We start from the raw sequence: 22298 nt of genomic DNA, 5'->3' as shown, positions 1-22298 counted from the left end.
GCTACAAATCACCAGATAGTTTTGCTTTCATCCAGGAGTATCTGGACAAATTGTTGTGGATTTCGGGTGAAATTTAACCAAAAATCACAGTGAAAGTGGTTTTGGAGAAAAGCACAATCTTCCTGTTCGGCAAATGTATCAAATGTCATGTTTACAGAATGAAGTATCACGTTTTCTCAGGTTTCTGAAGCTTTCTGCCTAGAAAACTCGAATGTGTGGAGTGTTTGACTCCAGGTGGGACCAATTAGCGTTTGCCAGCAGAAAACAAAAAGGGTCCTGCTAAAATGCATTCCAAACCTTAAAGTCCATAGAGAATATCCAGAAAACACAAACACACACAGAGGCTGTAGCAAGATCTGGGATTGAGATAGCTACAAATCACCAGATAGTTTTGCTTTCATCCAGGAGTATCTGGACAAATTGTTGTGGATTTCGGGTGAAATTTAACCAAAAATCACCGTGAAAGTGGTTTTGGAGAAAAGCACAATCTTCCTGTTTGGAAATGCATCAAATGTCATGTTTACAGAAAGAAATATCATGTTTTCTCAGGTTTCTGGAGCTTTCTTCCTAGAAAACTCGAATGTGTGGAGGATTTGACTCCAGGTGGAACCAATTAGCGTTTGCCAGCAGAAAACAAAAAGGGTCCTGCTAAAATGCATTCAAAACCTTAAAGTCCATAGAGAATATCCAGAAAACACAAACACACACAGAGGCTGTAGCAAGATCTGGGATTGAGATAGCTACAAATCACCAGATAGTTTTGTTTTCATCCAGGAGTATCTGGACAAATTGTTGTAGATTTCTGGTGAAATTTAACCAAAAATCACCGTGAAAGTGGTTTTGGAGAACAGCACAATCTTCCTGTTCGGCAAATGTATCCAATGTCATGTTTACAGAAAGAAATATCATGTTTTCTCAGGTTTCTGAATCTTTCTTTCTAGAAAACTCGAAAGTGTGGAGGATTTGACTCCAGGTGGAACCAATTAGAGTTTGCCAGCAGAAAACAAAAATGGTCCTGCTAAAATGCATTCAAAACCTTAAAGTCCATAGAGAATATCCAGAAAACACAAACACACACAGAGGCTGTAGCAAGATCTGGGATTGAGATAGCTACAAATCACCAGATAGTTTTGCTTTCATCCAGGAGTATCTGGAAAAATTGTTGTGGATTTCGGGTGAAATTTAACCAAAAACTGACCGTGAAAGTGGTTTTGGAGAAAAGCACAATCTTCCTGTTCGGCAAATTTATCCAATGTCATGAGTACAGAAAGAAATATCATGTTTTCTCAGGTTTCTGAAGCTTTCTTCCTAGAAAACTCGAATGTGTGGAGGATTTGACTCCAGGTGGAACCAATTAGCGTTTGCCAGCAGAAAACAAAAAGGGTCCTGCTAAAATGCATTCAAAACCTTAAAGTCCATAGAGAATATCCAGAAAACACAAACACACACAGAGGCTGTAGCAAGATCTGGGATTGAGATAGCTACTAATCACCAGATAGTTTTGCTTTAATCCAGGAGTATCTGGAGAAATTGTTGTGGATTTCGGGTGAAATTTAACCAAAAAATGACCATGAAAGTGGTTTTGGAGAAAAGCACAATCTTCCTGTTCGGCAAATGTATCCAATGTCATGTTTACAGAAAGAAGTATCATGTTTTCTCAGGTTTCTGAAGCTTTCTTCCTAGAAAACTCGAATGTGTGGAGTATTTCACTCCAGGTGGAACCAATTAGCGTTTGCCAGCAGAAAACAAAAAGGGTCCTGCTAAAATGCATTCAAAACCTTAAAGTCCATAGAGAATATCCAGAAAACACAAACACACACAGAGGCTGTAGCAAGATCTGGGATTGAGATAGCTACAAATCACCAGATAGTTTTGCTTTCATCCAGGAGTATCTGGACAAATTGTTGTGGATTTCGGGTGAAATTTAACCAAAAATCACCGTGAAAGTGGTTTTGGAGAAAAGCACAATCTTCCTGTGCGGCAAATGTATCAAATGTCATGTTTACAGAATGAAGTATCACGTTTTCTCAGGTTTCTGAAGCTTTCTGCCTAGAAAACTCGAATGTGTGGAGTGTTTGACTCCAGGTGGGACCAATTAGCGTTTGCCAGCAGAAAACAAAAAGGGGCCTGCTAAAATGCATTCGAAACCTTAAAGTCCATAGAGAATATCCAGAAAACACAAACACACACAGAGGCTGTAGCAAGATCTGGGATTGAGATAGCTACAAATCACCAGATAGTTTTGCTTTCATCCAGGAGTATCTGGACAAATTGTTGTGGATTTCGGGTGAAATTTAACCAAAAATCACCGTGAAAGTGGTTTTGGAGAAAAGCACAATCTTCCTGTTCTGGAAATGCATCAAATGTCATGTTTACAGAAAGAAATATCATGTTTTCTCAGGTTTCTGGAGCTTTCTTCCTAGAAAACTCGAATGTGTGGAGGATTTGACTCCAGGAGGAACCAATTAGCGTTTGCCAGCAGAAAACAAAAAGGGTCCTGCTAAAATGCATTCAAAACCTTCAAGTCCATAGAGAATATCCAGAAAACACAAACACACACAGAGGCTGTAGCAAGATCTGGGATTGAGATAGCTACAAATCACCAGATAGTTTTGTTTTCATCCAGGAGTATCTGGACAAATTGTTGTAGATTTCGGGTGAAATTTAACCAAAAATCACCGTGAAAGTGGTTTTGTAGAAAAGCACAATCTTCCTGTTCGGCAAATGTATCCAATGTCATGTTTACAGAAAGAAATATCATGTTTTCTCAGGTTCTGAATCTTTCTTTCTAGAAAACTCGAAAGTGTGGAGGATTTGACTCCAGGTGGAACCAATTAGAGTTTGCCAGCAGAAAACAAAAATGGTCCTGCTAAAATGCATTCAAAACCTTAAAGTCCATAGAGAATATCCAGAAAACACAAACACACACAGAGGCTGTAGCAAGATCTGGGATTGAGATAGCTACAAATCACCAGATAGTTTTGCTTTCATCCAGGACTATCTGGAAAAATTGTTGTGGATTTCGGGTGAAATTTAACCAAAAAATGACCGTGAAAGTGGTTTTGTAGAAAAGCACAATCTTCCTGTTCGGCAAATGTATCCAATGTCATGTTTACAGAAAGAAATATCATGTTTTCTCAGGTTCTGAATCTTTCTTTCTAGAAAACTCGAAAGTGTGGAGGATTTGACTCCAGGTGGAACCAATTAGAGTTTTCCAGCAGAAAACAAAAATGGTCCTGCTAAAATGCATTCAAAACCTTAAAGTCCATAGAGAATATCCAGAAAACACAAACACACACAGAGGCTGTAGCAAGATCTGGGATTGAGATAGCTACAAATCACCAGATAGTTTTGCTTTCATCCAGGACTATCTGGAAAAATTGTTGTGGATTTCGGGTGAAATTTAACCAAAAACTGACCGTGAAAGTGGTTTTGGAGAAAAGCACAATCTTCCTGTTTGGCAAATGTATCCAATGTCATGAGTACAGAAAGAAATATCATGTTTTCTCAGGTTTCTGAAGCTTTCTTCCTAGAAAACTCGAATGTGTGGAGCATTTGACTCCAGGTGGAACCAATTAGCGTTTGCCAGCAGAAAACAAAAAGGGTCCTGCTAAAATGCATTCAAAACCTTAAAGTCCATAGAGAATATCCAGAAAACACAAACACACACAGAGGCTGTAGCAAGATCTGGGATTGAGATAGCTACTAATCACCAGATAGTTTTGCTTTAATCCAGGAGTATCTGGAGAAATTGTTGTGGATTTCGGGTGAAATTTAACCAAAAAATGACCGTGAAAGTGGTTTTGGAGAAAAGCACAATCTTCCTGTTCGGCAAATGTATCCAATGTCATGTTTACAGAAAGAAGTATCATGTTTTCTCAGGTTTCTGAAGCTTTCTTCCTAGAAAACTCGAATGTGTGGAGTATTTCACTCCAGGTGGAACCAATTAGCGTTTGCCAGCAGAAAACAAAAAGGGTCCTGCTAAAATGCATTCAAAACCTTAAAGTCCATAGAGAATATCCAGAAAACACAAACACACACAGAGGCTGTAGCAAGATCTGGGATTGAGATAGCTACAAATCACCAGATAGTTTTGTTTTCATCCAGGAGTATCTGGACAAATTCTTGTAGTTTTGAAGTGAAATTTAACCAAAAAATGACCGTGAAAGTGGTTTTGGAGTAAAGCACAAACTTCCTGTTCGGCAAATGTATCCAATGTCATGTTTACAGAATGAAGTATCACGTTTTCTCAGGTTTCTGAAGCTTTCTTCCTAGAAAACTCGAATGTGTGGAGTGTTTGACTCCAGGTGGGACCAATTAGCGTTTGCCAGCAGAAAACAAAAAGGGTCCTGCTAAAATGCATTCAAAACCTTAAAGTCCATAGAGAATATCCAGAAAACACAAACACACACAGAGGCTGTAGCAAGATCTGGGATTGAGATAGCTACAAATCACCAGATAGTTTTGCTTTCATCCAGGAGTATCTGGACAAATTGTTGTGGATTTCGGGTGAAATTTAACCAAAAATCACCGTGAAAGTGGTTTTGGAGAAAAGCACAATCTTCCTATTCACCAAATGCATCCAATGTCATGTTTACAGAAAGAAATATCATGTTTTCTCAGGTTTCTGGAGCTTTCTTCCTAGAAAACTCGAATGTGTGGAGGATCTGACTCCAGGTGGAACCAATTAGCGTTTGCCAGCAGAAAACAAAAAGGGTCCTGCTAAAATGCATTCAAAACCTTCAAGTCCATAGAGAATATCCAGAAAACACAAACACACACAGAGGCTGTAGCAAGATCTGGGATTGAGATAGCTACAAATCACCAGATAGTTTTGTTTTCATCCAGGAGTATCTGGACAAATTGTTGTGGATTTCGGGTGAAATTTAACCAAAAATCACCGTGAAAGTGGTTTTGGAGAAAAGCACAATCTTCCTGTTCGGCAAATGTATCCAATGTCATGTTTACAGAAAGAAATATCATGTTTTCTCAGGTTTCTGAAGCTTTCTTCCTAGAAAACTCGAATGTGTGGAGTGTTTGACTCCAGGTGGAACCAATTAGCGTTTGCCAGCAGAAAACAAAAAGGGTCCTGCTAAAATGCATTCAAAACCTTAAAGTCCATAGAGAATATCCAGAAAACACAAACACACACAGAGGCTGTAGCAAGATCTGGGATTGAGATAGCTACAAATCACCAGATAGTTTTGTTTTCATCCAGGAGTATCTGGACAAATTGTTGTGGATTTCGGGTGAAATTTAACCAAAAATCACCGTGAAAGTGGTTTTGGAGAAAAGCACAATCTTCCTATTCGGCAAATGTATCCAATGTCATGTTTACAGAAAGAAATATCATGTTTTCTCAGGTTTCTGAAGCTTTCTTCCTAGAAAACTCGAATGTGTGGAGGATCTGACTCCAGGTGGAACCAATTAGCGTTCGCCAGCAGAAAACAAAAAGGGTCCTGCTAAAATGCATTCAAAACCTTAAAGTCCATAGAGAATATCCAGAAAACACAAACACACACAGAGGCTGTAGCAAGATCTGGGATTGAGATAGCTACAAATCACCAGATAGTTTTGTTTTCATCCAGGAGTATCTGGACAAATTGTTGTGGATTTCGGGTGAAATTTAACCAAAAATCACCGTGAAAGTGGTTTTGGAGAAAAGCACAATCTTCCTGTTCGGCAAATGTATCCAATGTCATGTTTACAGAAAGAAATATCATGTTTTCTCAGGTTTCTGAAGCTTTCTTCCTAGAAAACTCGAATGTGTGGAGGATCTGACTCCAGGTGGAACCAATTAGCGTTTGCCAGCAGAAAACAAAAAGGGTCCTGCTAAAATGCATTCAAAACCTTCAAGTCCATAGAGAATATCCAGAAAACACAAACACACACAGAGGCTGTAGCAAGATCTGGGATTGAGATAGCTACAAATCACCAGATAGTTTTGTTTTCATCCAGGAGTATCTGGACAAATTGTTGTGGATTTCGGGTGAAATTTAACCAAAAATCACCGTGAAAGTGGATTTGGAGAAAAGCACAATCTTCCTGTTCGGCAAATGTATCCAATGTCATGTTTACAGAAAGAAATATCATGTTTTCTCAGGTTCTGAATCTTTCTTTCTAGAAAACTCGAAAGTGTGGAGGATTTGACTCCAGGTGGAACCAATTAGAGTTTGCCAGCAGAAAACAAAAATGGTCCTGCTAAAATGCATTCAAAACCTTAAAGTCCATAGAGAATATCCAGAAAACAAAAACACACACAGAGACTGTAGCAAGATCTGGGATTGAGATAGCTACAAATCACCAGATAGTTTTGCTTTCATCCAGGAGTATCTGGACAAATTGTTGTAGTTTTGAAGTGAAATTTAACCAAAAAATGACCATGAAAGTGGTTTTGGAGAAAAGCACAATCTTCCTGTTTGGCAAATGTATCCAATGTCATGTTTACAGAAAGAAATATCATGTTTTCTCAGGTTCTGAATCTTTCTTTCTAGAAAACTCGAAAGTGTGGAGGATTTGACTCCAGGTGGAACCAATTAGAGTTTGCCAGCAGAAAACAAAAATGGTCCTGCTAAAATGCATTCAAAACCTTAAAGTCCATAGAGAATATCCAGAAAACACAAACACACACAGAGGCTGTAGCAAGATCTGGGATTGAGATAGCTACAAATCACCAGATAGTTTTGCTTTCATCCAGGACTATCTGGAAAAATTGTTGTGGATTTCGGGTGAAATTTAACCAAAAACTGACCGTGAAAGTGGTTTTGGAGAAAAGCACAATCTTCCTGCTTGGCAAATGTATCCAATGTCATGAGTACAGAAAGAAATATCATGTTTTCTCAGGTTTCTGAAGCTTTCTTCCTAGAAAACTCGAATGTGTGGAGCATTTGACTCCAGGTGGAACCAATTAGCGTTTGCCAGCAGAAAACAAAAAGGGTCCTGCTAAAATGCATTCAAAACCTTAAAGTCCATAGAGAATATCCAGAAAACACAAACACACACAGAGGCTGTAGCAAGATCTGGGATTGAGATAGCTACTAATCACCAGATAGTTTTGCTTTAATCCAGGAGTATCTGGAGAAATTGTTGTGGATTTCGGGTGAAATTTAACCAAAAAATGACCGTGAAAGTGGTTTTGGAGAAAAGCACAATCTTCCTGTTCGGCAAATGTATCCAATGTCATGTTTACAGAAAGAAGTATCATGTTTTCTCAGGTTTCTGAAGCTTTCTTCCTAGAAAACTCGAATGTGTGGAGTATTTCACTCCAGGTGGAACCAATTAGCGTTTGCCAGCAGAAAACAAAAAGGGTCCTGCTAAAATGCATTCAAAACCTTAAAGTCCATAGAGAATATCCAGAAAACACAAACACACACAGAGGCTGTAGCAAGATCTGGGATTGAGATAGCTACAAATCACCAGATAGTTTTGTTTTCATCCAGGAGTATCTGGACAAATTCTTGTAGTTTTGAAGTGAAATTTAACCAAAAAATGACCGTGAAAGTGGTTTTGGAGAAAAGCACAATCTTCCTGTTCGGCAAATGTATCCAATGTCATGTTTACAGAAAGAAGTATCATGTTTTCTCAGGTTTCTGAAGCTTTCTTCCTAGAAAACTCGAATGTGTGGAGTATTTCACTCCAGGTGGAACCAATTAGCGTTTGCCAGCAGAAAACAAAAAGGGTCCTGCTAAAATGCATTCAAAACCTTAAAGTCCATAGAGAATATCCAGAAAACACAAACACACACAGAGGCTGTAGCAAGATCTGGGATTGAGATAGCTACAAATCACCAGATAGTTTTGTTTTCATCCAGGAGTATCTGGACAAATTCTTGTAGTTTTGAAGTGAAATTTAACCAAAAAATGACCGTGAAAGTGGTTTTGGAGTAAAGCACAAACTTCCTGTTCGGCAAATGTATCCAATGTCATGTTTACAGAATGAAGTATCACGTTTTCTCAGGTTTCTGAAGCTTTCTTCCTAGAAAACTCGAATGTGTGGAGTGTTTGACTCCAGGTGGGACCAATTAGCGTTTGCCAGCAGAAAACAAAAAGGGTCCTGCTAAAATGCATTCAAAACCTTAAAGTCCATAGAGAATATCCAGAAAACACAAACACACACAGAGGCTGTAGCAAGATCTGGGATTGAGATAGCTACAAATCACCAGATAGTTTTGCTTTCATCCAGGAGTATCTGGACAAATTGTTGTGGATTTCGGGTGAAATTTAACCAAAAATCACCGTGAAAGTGGTTTTGGAGAAAAGCACAATCTTCCTGTTTGGCAAATCTATCCAATGTCATGTTTACAGAAAGAAATATCATGTTTTCTCAGGTTTCTGGAGCTTTCTTCCTAGAAAACTCGAATGTGTGGAGGATCTGACTCCAGGTGGAACCAATTAGCGTTTGCCAGCAGAAAACAAAAAGGGTCCTGCTAAAATGCATTCAAAACCTTCAAGTCCATAGAGAATATCCAGAAAACACAAACACACACAGAGGCTGTAGCAAGATCTGGGATTGAGATAGCTACAAATCACCAGATAGTTTTGTTTTCATCCAGGAGTATCTGGACAAATTGTTGTGGATTTCGGGTGAAATTTAACCAAAAATCACCGTGAAAGTGGTTTTGGAGAAAAGCACAATCTTCCTGTTCGGCAAATGTATCCAATGTCATGTTTACAGAAAGAAATATCATGTTTTCTCAGGTTTCTGAAGCTTTCTTCCTAGAAAACTCGAATGTGTGGAGTGTTTGACTCCAGGTGGAACCAATTAGCGTTTGCCAGCAGAAAACAAAAAGGGTCCTGCTAAAATGCATTCAAAACCTTAAAGTCCATAGAGAATATCCAGAAAACACAAACACACACAGAGGCTGTAGCAAGATCTGGGATTGAGATAGCTACAAATCACCAGATAGTTTTGTTTTCATCCAGGAGTATCTGGACAAATTGTTGTGGATTTCGGGTGAAATTTAACCAAAAATCACCGTGAAAGTGGTTTTGGAGAAAAGCACAATCTTCCTGTTCGGCAAATGTATCCAATGTCATGTTTACAGAAAGAAATATCATGTTTTCTCAGGTTTCTGAAGCTTTCTTCCTAGAAAACTCGAAAGTGTGGAGGATTTGACTCCAGGTGGAACCAATTAGCGTTCGCCAGCAGAAAACAAAAAGGGTCCTGCTAAAATGCATTCAAAACCTTAAAGTCCATAGAGAATATCCAGAAAACACAAACACACACAGAGGCTGTAGCAAGATCTGGGATTGAGATAGCTACAAATCACCGGATAGTTTTGTTTTCATCCAGGAGTATCGGGACAAATTGTTGTGGATTTCGGGTGAAATTTAACCAAAAATCACCGTGAAAGTGGTTTTGGAGAAAAGCACAATCTTCCTGTTCGGCAAATGTATCCAATGTCATGTTTACAGAAAGAAATATCATGTTTTCTCAGGTTTCTGCAGCTTTCTTCCTAGAAAACTCGAATGTGTGGAGTGTTTGACTCCAGGTGGAACCAATTAGCGTTTGCCAGCAGAAAACAAAAAGGGTCCTGCTAAAATGCATTCAAAACCTTAAAGTCCATAGAGAATATCCAGAAAACACAAACACACACAGAGGCTGTAGCAAGATCTGGGATTGAGATAGCTACAAATCACCAGATAGTTTTGTTTTCATCCAGGAGTATCTGGACAAATTGTTGTGGATTTCGGGGGAAATTTAACCAAAAATCACCGTGAAAGTGGTTTTGGAGAAAAGCACAATCTTCCTGTTCGGCAAATGTATCCAATGTCATGTTTACAGAAAGAAATATCATGTTTTCTCAGGTTTCTGAATCTTTCTTCCTAGAAAACTCGAAAGTGTGGAGGATTTGACTCCAGGTGGAACCAATTAGCGTTCGCCAGCAGAAAACAAAAAGGGTCCTGCTAAAATGCATTCAAAACCTTAAAGTCCATAGAGAATATCCAGAAAACACAAACACACACAGAGGCTGTAGCAAGATCTGGGATTGAGATAGCTACAAATCACCAGATAGTTTTGCTTTCATCCAGGAGTATCTGGACAAATTGTTGTGGATTTCGGGTGAAATTTAACCAAAAACTGACCGTGAAAGAGGTTTTGGAGAAAAGCACAATCTTCCTGTTCGGCAAATGTATCCAATGTCATGAGTACAGAAAGAAATATCAAGTTTTCTCAGGTTTCTGAAGCTTTCTTCCTAGAAAACTCGAATGTGTGGAGCATTTGACTCCAGGTGGAACCAATTAGCGTTTGCCAGCAGAAAACAAAAAGGGTCCTGCTAAAATGCATTCCAAACCTTAAAGTCCATAGAGAATATCCAGAAAACACAAACACACACAGAGGCTGTAGCAAGATCTGGGATTGAGATAGCTACAAATCACCAGATAGTTTTGTTTTCATCCAGGAGTTTCTGGAAAAATTGTTGTTGATTTTGGGTGAAATTTAACCAAAAATCACAGTGAAAGTGGTTTTGGAGAAAAGCACAATTTTCTGTTCAGATAATGAATCCAATGTCATGTTTACAAATACAAATATCATGATTTCTCAGGTTTCTGGAGCTTTTTTCCTAGAAAACTCGAATGTGTGGAGGATTTGACTCCAGGTGGAACCAATTAGCGTTTGGCAGCTAAAAACAGAAACTTACATGCTAAAATGCAATCAAAACCTTAAAGTCCATAGAGAATGTCCAGAAAACACAAACACACACAGAGGCTGTAGCAAGATCTGGGATTGAGATAGCTACAAATCACCAGATAGTTTTGTTTTCATCCAGGAGTATCTGGACAAATTGTTGTGGATTTCGGGTGAAATTTAACCGAAAATCACCGTGAAAGTGGTTTTGGAGAAAAGCACAATCTTCCTGTTCGGCAAATGTATCCAATGTCATGTTTACAGAAAGAAATATCATGTTTTCTCAGCTTTCTGAAGCTTTCTTCCTAGAAAACTCGAATGTGTGGAGTATTTGACTCCAGGTGGAACCAATTAGCGTTTGCCAGCAGAAAACAAAAAGGGTCCTGCTCAAATGCATTCAAAACCTTAAAGTCCATAGAGAATGTCCAGAAAACACAAACACACACAGAGGCTGTAGCAAGATCCGGGATTGAGATAGCTACAAATCACCAGATAGTTTTGTTTTCATCCAGGAGTATCTGGACTTATTGTTGTAGTTTTGAAGTGAAATTTAACCAAAAATCACCGTGAAAGTTGTTTTGGAGAAAAGCACAATCTTTCTGTTCAGAAAATGATTCCAATGTCATGTTTCCAAATACAAATATCATGTTTTCTCAGGTTTCTGGAGCTTTTTTCCTAGAAAACTCGAATGTGTGGAGGATCTGACTCCAGGTGGAACCAATTAGCGTTTGCCAGCAGAAAACAAAAAGGGTCCTGCTAAAATGCATTCAAAACCTTCAAGTCCATAGAGAATATCCAGAAAACACAAACACACACAGAGGCTGTAGCAAGATCTGGGATTGAGATAGCTACAAATCACCAGATAGTTTTGTTTTCATCCAGGAGTATCTGGACAAATTGTTGTGGATTTCGGGTGAAATTTAACCAAAAATCACCGTGAAAGTGCTTTTTCAGAAAAGCACAATCTTCCTGTTCTGCAAATGCATCCAATGTCATGTTTACAGAAAGAAATGTCATGTTTTCTCAGGTTTCTGAAACTTTCTTCCAAGAAAACTCGAATGTGTGGAGTGATTGACTCCAGGTGGAACCAATTAGCGTTTGCCAGCAGAAAACAAAATGGGTCCTGCTCAAATGCATTCAAAACCTTAAAGTCCATAGAGAATATCCAGAAAACACAAACACACACAGAGGCTGTAGCAAGATCTGGGATTGAGATAGCTACAAATCACCAGATGGTTTTGTTTTCATCCAGGAGTATCTGGACAAATTGTTGTGGATTTCGGTGAAATTTAACCAAAAATCACCGTGAAAGTGCTTTTCCAGAAAATCACAATCTTCCTGTTCAGCAAATTCATCCAATGTCATGTTTACAGAAAGAAATTTCATGTTTTCTCAGGTTTCTGAAGCTTTCTTCCTAGAAAACTCGAATGTGTGGAGTATTTGACTCCAGGTGAAACCAATTAGCGTTTGGCAGCAGAAAACAAAAAGGGTCCTGCTAAAATGCATTCAAAACCTTAAAGACCATAGAGAATGTCCAGAAAACACAAACACACACAGAGGCTGTAGCAAGATCTGGGATTGAGACAGCTACAAATCACCAGATAGTTTTGTTTCATCCAGGAATATCTGGACAAGTTGTTGTAGTTTTGAAGGGAAATTTAACCAAAAAATCACCGTGAAAGTGGTTTTGCAAAAAATCACAATCTTTGTGTTCAGCAAATGAATTCAATGTCATGTTTACAAATAAAAATATCATGTTTTCTCATGTTTCTGGAGCTTTCTTCCTAGAAAACTCGAATGTGTGGAGTATTTGACTCCAGGTGGAACCAATTAGCGTTTGGCAGCAGAAAACAAAAAGGGTCCTGCTAAAATGCATTCCAAACCTTAAAGTCCATAGAGAATATCCAGAAAACACAAACACACACAGAGGCTGTAGCAAGATCTGGGATTGAGATAGCTACAAATCACCAGATAGTTTTGTTTTCATCCAGGAGTATCTGGACTTATTGTTCTAGTTTTGAATTGAAATTTAACCAAAAATCACCGTGAAAGTGGTTTTGGAGAAAAGCACAATCTTTCTGTTCAGCAAATGAATCCAATGTCATGTTTACAAATACAAATATCATGTTTTCTCAGGTTTCTGGAGCTTTTTTCATAGAAAATTTGAATGTGTGGAGTATTTGACTCCAGGTGGAACCAATCAGCGTTTGCCAGCAGAAAACAAAAAGGGTCCTTCTAAAATGCATTCAAAACCTTAAAATCCATAGAGAATGTCCAGAAAACACAAACACACACAGAGGCTGTAGCAAGATCTGGGATTGAGATAGCTACAAATCACCAGATAGTTTTGTTTTCATCCAGGAGTATATGGACAAATTGTTGTGGATTTCGGGTGAAATTTAACCAAAAATCACCGTGAAAGTGGTTTTGGAGAAAAGCACATTCTTCCTGTTCGGCAAATGTATCCAATGTCATGTTTACAGAAAGAAATATCATGTTTTCTCAGGTTTCTGAAGCTTTCTGCCTAGAAAACTCGAATGTGTGGAGGATTTGACTCCAGGTGGAACCAATTAGCGTTTGACAGCAGAAAAGAAAAAGGGTCCTGCTAAAATGCATTCAAAACCTTAAAGTACATAGAGAATGTCCAGAAAACACAAACACACACAGAGGCTGTAGCAAGATCTGGGATTGAGATAGCTACAAATCACCAGATAGTTTTGTTTTCATCCAGGAGTATCTGGAGAAATTGTTGTGGATTTCGGGTGAAATTTAACCAAAAATCACCGTGAAAGTGCTTTTGCAGAAAATCGCAATCTTCCTGTTCGGCAAATGAATCCAATGTCATGTTTACAAATACAAATATCATGTTTTCTCAGGTTTCTGAAGCTTTCCTCCTAGAAATCTCGAATGTGTGGAGTGTTTGACTCCAGGTGGAGCGAATTAGCGTTTGCCAGCAGAAAACAAAAAGGGTCCTGCTAAAATGCATTCAAAACCTTAAAGTCCATAGAGAATATCCAGAAAACACAAACACACACAGAGGCTGTAGCAAGATCTGGGATTGAGAAAGCTACAAATCACCAGATAGTTTTGTTTTCATTCAGGAGTATCTGGACAAATTGTTGTAGTTTTGAAGGGAAATTTAACCAAAAAATCACCCTGAAAGTGGTTTTGAGAAAAGCACAATCTTTCTGTTCAGCAAATGAATCCAATGTCATGTTTACAAATACAAATATCATGTTTTCTCAGGTTTCTGAAGCTTTCTTCCTAGAAAACTCGAATGTGTGGAGTATTTGACTCCAGGTGGAACCAATTAGCGTTTGGCAGCAGAAAACAAAAAGGGTCCTGCTAAAATGCATTCAAAACCTTAAAGTCCATAGAGAATATCCAGAAAACACAAACACACACAGAGGCTGTAGCAAGATCTGGGATTGAGATAGCTACAAATCACCAGATAGTTTTGTTTTCATCCAGGAGTATCTGGACAAATTGTTGTGGATTTCGGGGGAAAACTAACCAAAAATCACCGTGAAAGTGGTTTTGGAGAAAAGCACAATCTTTCTCTCGGCAAATGTATCCAATGTCATGTTTACAGAAAGAAATATCATGTTTTCTCAGGTTTCTGAAGCTTTCTTCCTAGCAAACTCGAATGTGTGGAGTGTTTGACTCCAGGTGGAACCAATTAGCGTTTGCCAGCAGAAAACAAAAAGGGTCCTGCTCAAATGCATTCAAAACCTTAAAAACCATAGAGAATATCCAGAAAACACAAACACACACAGAGGCTGTAGCAAGATCTGGGATTGAGATAGCTACAAATCACCAGATAGTTTTGTTTTCATCCAGGAGTATCTGGACAAATTGTTGTGGATTCGGGTGAAATTTAACCAAAAATCACCGTGAAAGTGCTTTTGCAGAAAATCACAATCTTCCTGTTCAGCAAATTCATCCAATGTCATGTTTACAGAAAGAAATATCATGTTTTCTCAGGTTTCTGAAACTTTCTTCCTAGAAAACTCGAATGTGTGGAGTGTTTGACTCCAGGTGGAACCTATTAGCGTTTGCCAGCAGAAAACAAAAAGGGTCCTGCTCAAATGCATTCAAAACCTTAAAGTCCATAGAGAATGTCCAGAAAACACAAATACACACAGAGGCTGTAGCAAGATCTGGGATTGAGATAGCTACAAATCACCAGATAGTTTTGTTTTCATCCAGGAGTATCTGGACAAATTGTTGTGGATTTCGGGTGAAAATTAACCAAAAATGACCGTGAAAGTGGTTTTGGAGAAAGGCACAATCTTCCTGTTCGGCAAATGTATCCAATGTCATGTTTACAGAAAGAAATATCATGTTTTCTCAGGTTTCTGAAGCTTTCTGCCTAGAAAACTCGAATGTGTGGAGTATTTGACTCCAGGTGGAACCAATTAGCGTTTGCCAGCAGAAAACAAAAAGGGTCCTGCTAAAATGCATTCCAAACCTTAAAGTCCATAGAGAATGTCCAGAAAACACAAACACACACAGAGGCTGTAGCAAGATCTGGGATTGAGATAGCTACAAATCACCAGATAGTTTTCTTTTCATCCAGGAGTATCTGTATAAACTGTTGTAGTTTTGAAGGGAAATTTAACCAAAAAACCACTGTGAAAGTGGTTTTGGAGAAAAGCTAAAATGCATTCAAAACCTTAAAGTCCATAGAGAATATCCAGAAAACACAAACACACAAAGAGGCTCTAGCAAGATCTGGGATTGAGATAGCTAAAAATCACCAGATAGTTTTCTTTTCATCCAGGAGTATCTGTATAAACTGTTGTAGTTTTGAAGGGAAATTTAACCAAAAAACCACTGTGAAAGTGGTTTTGGAGAAAAGCACAATCTTTCTGTTCACAAATGAATCCAATGTCATGTTCACAAATACAAATATCATGTTTTCTCAGGTTTCTGAAGCTTTCTTCCTAGAAAACTCAAATGTGTGGAGTATTTGACTCCAGGTGGAACCAAGTAGCGTTTGCCAGCAGAAAACAAAAAGGGTCCTGCTAAAATGCATTCAAAACCTTAAAGTCCATAGAGAATGTCCAGAAAACACAAACACACACAGAGGCTGTAGCAAGATCTGGGATTGAAATAGCTACAAATCACCAGATAGTTTTGTTTTCATCCAGGAGTATCTGGACAAATTGTTGTGGATTTCGGGTGAAATTTAACCAAAAATCACCGTGAAAGTGGTTTTGGAGAAAAGCACAATCTTCCTGTTCGGCAAATGCATCCAATGTCCTGTTTACAGAAAGAAATATCATGTTTTCTCAGGTTTCTGAAGCTTTCTTCCCAGAAAACTCGAATGTGTGGAGTGTTTGACTCCAGGTGGAGCCAATTAGCGTTTGCCAGCAGAAAACAAAAAGGGTCCTGCTAAAATGCATTCAAAACCTTAAAGTCCATAGAGAATATCTAGAAAACACAAACACACACAGAGGCTCTAGCAAGATCTGGGATTGAGATAGTTACAAATCACCAGATAGTTTTGTTTTCATCCAGGAGTATCTGGACAAATTGTTGTGGATTTCGGGTGAAATTTAACCAAAAATCACCGTGAAAGTGGTTTTGGAGAAAAGCACAATCTTCCTGTTTTGCAAATGAATTCAAGGTCATGTTTACAGAAAGAAATATCATGTTTTCTCAGGTTTCTGAAGCTTTCTTCCTAGAAAACTCGAATGTGTGGAGTATTTGACTCCAGGTGGAACCAATTAGCGTTTGCCAGCAGAAAACAAAAAGGGTCCAGCTAAAATGCATTCAAAACCTTAAAGTCCATAGAGAATGTCCAGAAAACACAAACACACACAGAGGCTGTAGCAAGATCTGGGATTGAGATAGCTACAAATCACCAGATAGTTTTGTTTTCATCCAGGAGTATCTGGACAAATTGCTGTGGATTTCGGGTGAAATTTAACTAAAAATCACCGTGAAAGTGGTTTTGGAGAAAAGCACAATCTTCCTGTTCTGCAAATGTATCCAATGACATGTTTACAGAAAGAAATATCATGTTTTCTCAGGTTTCTGAAGCTTTCTTCCTAGAAAACTCGAATGTGTGGAGTAGTTGACTTCAGGTGGAACCAATTAGCGTTTGCCAGCAGAAAACAAAAAGGGTCCTGCTAAAATGCATTCCAAACCTTAAAGTCCATAGAGCATGTCCAGAAAACACAAACACACACAGAGGCTGTAGCAAGATCTCGGATTGAAATAGTTACAAATCACCAGATAGTTTTGTTTTCATCCAGGAGTATCTGGACAAATTGTAGTAGTTTTGAAGTGAAATTTAACCAAAAATCACCGTGAAAGTGGTTTTGGAGAAAAGCACAATCTTCCTGTTCGGCAAATGCATCTAATGTCATTTTTACAGAAAGAAATATCATGTTTTCTCAGGTTTCTGAAGCTTTCTTCCTAGAAAACTCGAATGTGTGGAGGATTTGACTCCAGGTGGAACCAATTAGCGTTTGGCGGCTAAAAACAAAACTTAAATGCCTAAATGCATTCAAAACCGTAAAGTCCATAGAGAATGTCCAGAAAACACAAACATACACAGAGGCTATAGCAAGATCTGGGATTGAGATAGCTACAAATCACCAGATAGTTTTGTTTTCATCCAGGAGTATCTGGACAAATTGTTGTGGATTTCGGGTGAAATTTAACCAAAAATCACCGTGAAAGTGGTTTTGGAGAAAAGCACAATCTTCCTGTTCGGCAAATGCATCCAATGTCCTGTTTACAGAAAGAAATATCATGTTTTCTCAGGTTTCTGAAGCTTTCTTCCCAGAAAACTCGAATGTGTGGAGTGTTTGACTCCAGGTGGAGCCAATTAGCGTTTGCCAGCAGAAAACAAAAAGGGTCCTGCTAAAATGCATTCAAAACCTTAAAGTCCATAGAGAATATCTAGAAAACACAAACACACACAGAGGCTCTAGCAAGATCTGGGATTGAGATAGCTACAAATAACCAGATAGTTTTGTTTTTATCCAGTAGTATCTGGACAAATTGTTGTGGATTTCGGTTGAAATTTAACCAAAAATCACCGTGAAAGTGGTTTTGGAGAAAAGCACAATCTTCCTGTTTTGCAAATGAATTCAAGGTCATGTTTACAGAAAGAAATATCATGTTTTCTCAGGTTTCTGAAGCTTTCTTCCTAGAAAACTCGAATGTGTGGAGTATTTGACTCCAGGTGGAACCAATTAGCATTTGCCAGCAGAAAACAAAAAGGGTCCAGCTAAAATGCATTCAAAACCTTAAAGTCCATAGAGAATATCCAGAAAACACAAACACACACAGAGGCTGTAGCAAGATCTGGGATTGAGATAGCTACAAATCACCAGATAGTTTTGTTTTCATCCAGGAGTATCTGGACAAATTGTTGTGGATTTCGGGTGAAATTTAACTAAAAATCACCGTGAAAGTGGTTTTGGAGAAAAGCACAATCTTCCTGTTCTGCAAATGTATCCAATGACATGTTTACAGAAAGAAATATCATGTTTTCTCAGGTTTCTGAAGCTTTCTTCCTAGAAAACTCGAATGTGTGGAGTAGTTGACTTCAGGTGGAACCAATTAGCGTTTGCCAGCAGAAAACAAAAAGGGTCCTGCTAAAATGCATTCCAAACCTTAAAGTCCATAGAGCATGTCCAGAAAACACAAACACACACAGAGGCTGTAGCAAGATCTCGGATTGAAATAGTTACAAATCACCAGATAGTTTTGTTTTCATCCAGGAGTATCTGGACTTATTGTTGTAGTTTTGAAGTGAAATTTAACCAAAAATCACCGTGAAAGTGGTTTTGGAGAAAAGCACAATCTTCTTGTTCGGCAAATGCATCTAATGTCATTTTTACAGAAAGAAATATCATGTTTTCTCAGGTTTCTGAAGCTTTCTTCCTAGAAAACTCGAATGTGTGGAGGATTTGACTCCAGGTGGAACCAATTAGCGTTTGGCGGCTAAAAACAAAAACTTAAATGCCTAAATGCATTCAAAACCTTAAAGTCCATAGAGAATGTCCAGAAAACACAAACATACACAGAGGCTATAGCAAGATCTGGGATTGAGATAGCTACAAATCACCAGATAGTTTTGTTTTCATCCAGGAGTATCTGGACAAATTGTTGTGGATTTCGGGTGAAATTTAACCAAAAATCACCGTGAAAGTGGTTTTGGAGAAAAGCACAATCTTCCTGTTCGGCAAATGCATCCAATGTCCTGTTTACAGAAAGAAATATCATGTTTTCTCAGGTTTCTGAAGCTTTCTTCCCAGAAAACTCGAATGTGTGGAGTGTTTGACTCCAGGTGGAGCCAATTAGCGTTTGCCAGCAGAAAACAAAAAGGGTCCTGCTAAAATGCATTCAAAACCTTAAAGTCCATAGAGAATATCTAGAAAACACAAACACACACAGAGGCTCTAGCAAGATCTGGGATTGAGATAGTTACAAATCACCAGATAGTTTTGTTTTCATCCAGGAGTATCTGGACAAATTGTTGTGGATTTCGGGTGAAATTTAACCAAAAATCACCGTGAAAGTGGTTTTGGAGAAAAGCACAATCTTCCTGTTTTGCAAATGAATTCAAGGTCATGTTTACAGAAAGAAATATCATGTTTTCTCAGGTTTCTGAAGCTTTCTTCCTAGAAAACTCGAATGTGTGGAGTATTTGACTCCAGGTGGAACCAATTAGCGTTTGCCAGCAGAAAACAAAAAGGGTCCAGCTAAAATGCATTCAAAACCTTAAAGTCCATAGAGAATGTCCAGAAAACACAAACACACACAGAGGCTGTAGCAAGATCTGGGATTGAGATAGCTACAAATCACCAGATAGTTTTGTTTTCATCCAGGAGTATCTGGACAAATTGCTGTGGATTTCGGGTGAAATTTAACTAAAAATCACCGTGAAAGTGGTTTTGGAGAAAAGCACAATCTTCCTGTTCTGCAAATGTATCCAATGTCATGTTTACAGAAAGAAATATCATGTTTTCTCAGGTTTCTGAAGCTTTCTTCCTAGAAAACTCGAATGTGTGGAGTAGTTGACTTCAGGTGGAACCAATTAGCGTTTGCCAGCAGAAAACAAAAAGGGTCCTGCTAAAATGCATTCCAAACCTTAAAGTCCATAGAGAATGTCCAGAAAACACAAACACACACAGAGGCTGTAGCAAGATCTCGGATTGAGATAGCTACAAATCACCAGATAGTTTTGTTTTCATCCAGGAGTATCTGGACAAATTGCTGTGGATTTCGGGTGAAATTTAACTAAAAATCACCGTGAAAGTGGTTTTGGAGAAAAGCACAATCTTCCTGTTCTGCAAATGTATCCAATGACATGTTTACAGAAAGAAATATCATGTTTTCTCAGGTTTCTGAAGCTTTCTTCCTAGAAAACTCGAATGTGTGGAGTAGTTGACTTCAGGTGGAACCAATTAGCGTTTGCCAGCAGAAAACAAAAAGGGTCCTGCTAAAATGCATTCCAAACCTTAAAGTCCATAGAGCATGTCCAGAAAACACAAACACACACAGAGGCTGTAGCAAGATCTCGGATTGAAATAGTTACAAATCACCAGATAGTTTTGTTTTCATCCAGGAGTATCTGGACAAATTGTAGTAGTTTTGAAGTGAAATTTAACCAAAAATCACCGTGAAAGTGGTTTTGGAGAAAAGCACAATCTTCCTGTTCGGCAAATGCATCTAATGTCATTTTTACAGAAAGAAATATCATGTTTTCTCAGGTTTCTGAAGCTTTCTTCCTAGAAAACTCGAATGTGTGGAGGATTTGACTCCAGGTGGAACCAATTAGCGTTTGGCGGCTAAAAACAAAACTTAAATGCCTAAATGCATTCAAAACCGTAAAGTCCATAGAGAATGTCCAGAAAACACAAACATACACAGAGGCTATAGCAAGATCTGGGATTGAGATAGCTACAAATCACCAGATAGTTTTGTTTTCATCCAGGAGTATCTGGACAAATTGTTGTGGATTTCGGGTGAAATTTAACCAAAAATCACCGTGAAAGTGGTTTTGGAGAAAAGCACAATCTTCCTGTTCGGCAAATGCATCCAATGTCCTGTTTACAGAAAGAAATATCATGTTTTCTCAGGTTTCTGAAGCTTTCTTCCCAGAAAACTCGAATGTGTGGAGTGTTTGACTCCAGGTGGAGCCAATTAGCGTTTGCCAGCAGAAAACAAAAAGGGTCCTGCTAAAATGCATTCAAAACCTTAAAGTCCATAGAGAATATCTAGAAAACACAAACACACACAGAGGCTCTAGCAAGATCTGGGATTGAGATAGCTACAAATCACCAGATAGTTTTGTTTTTATCCAGTAGTATCTGGACAAATTGTTGTGGATTTCGGTTGAAATTTAACCAAAAATCACCGTGAAAGTGGTTTTGGAGAAAAGCACAATCTTCCTGTTTTGCAAATGAATTCAAGGTCATGTTTACAGAAAGAAATATCATGTTTTCTCAGGTTTCTGAAGCTTTCTTCCTAGAAAACTCGAATGTGTGGAGTATTTGACTCCAGGTGGAACCAATTAGCATTTGCCAGCAGAAAACAAAAAGGGTCCAGCTAAAATGCATTCAAAACCTTAAAGTCCATAGAGAATATCCAGAAAACACAAACACACACAGAGGCTGTAGCAAGATCTGGGATTGAGATAGCTACAAATCACCAGATAGTTTTGTTTTCATCCAGGAGTATCTGGACAAATTGCTGTGGATTTCGGGTGAAATTTAACTAAAAATCACCGTGAAAGTGGTTTTGGAGAAAAGCACAATCTTCCTGTTCTGCAAATGTATCCAATGACATGTTTACAGAAAGAAATATCATGTTTTCTCAGGTTTCTGAAGCTTTCTTCCTAGAAAACTCGAATGTGTGGAGTAGTTGACTTCAGGTGGAACCAATTAGCGTTTGCCAGCAGAAAACAAAAAGGGTCCTGCTAAAATGCATTCCAAACCTTAAAGTCCATAGAGCATGTCCAGAAAACACAAACACACACAGAGGCTGTAGCAAGATCTCGGATTGAAATAGTTACAAATCACCAGATAGTTTTGTTTTCATCCAGGAGTATCTGGACTTATTGTTGTAGTTTTGAAGTGAAATTTAACCAAAAATCACCGTGAAAGTGGTTTTGGAGAAAAGCACAATCTTCCTGTTCGGCAAATGCATCTAATGTCATTTTTACAGAAAGAAATATCATGTTTTCTCAGGTTTCTGAAGCTTTCTTCCTAGAAAACTCGAATGTGTGGAGGATTTGACTCCAGGTGGAACCAATTAGCGTTTGGCGGCTAAAAACAAAAACTTAAATGCCTAAATGCATTCAAAACCGTAAAGTCCATAGAGAATGTCCAGAAAACACAAACATACACAGAGGCTATAGCAAGATCTGGGATTGAGATAGCTACAAATCACCAGATAGTTTTGTTTTCATCCAGGAGTATCTGGACAAATTGTTGTGGATTTCGGGTGAAATTTAACCAAAAATCACCGTGAAAGTGGTTTTGGAGAAAAGCACAATCTTCCTGTTCGGCAAATGCATCCAATGTCCTGTTTACAGAAAGAAATATCATGTTTTCTCAGGTTTCTGAAGCTTTCTTCCCAGAAAACTCGAATGTGTGGAGTGTTTGACTCCAGGTGGAGCCAATTAGCGTTTGCCAGCAGAA

Source organism: Oryctolagus cuniculus, chromosome 18, assembly GCF_051225735.1.
Source record: "Oryctolagus cuniculus isolate XC-2025 breed Fujian yellow rabbit chromosome 18, ASM5122573v1, whole genome shotgun sequence".
Lineage (NCBI taxonomy): Eukaryota > Metazoa > Chordata > Mammalia > Lagomorpha > Leporidae > Oryctolagus > Oryctolagus cuniculus.
The sequence above is the reverse complement of the archived record's forward strand: the minus strand, read 5'-3'. Positions refer to the sequence as shown.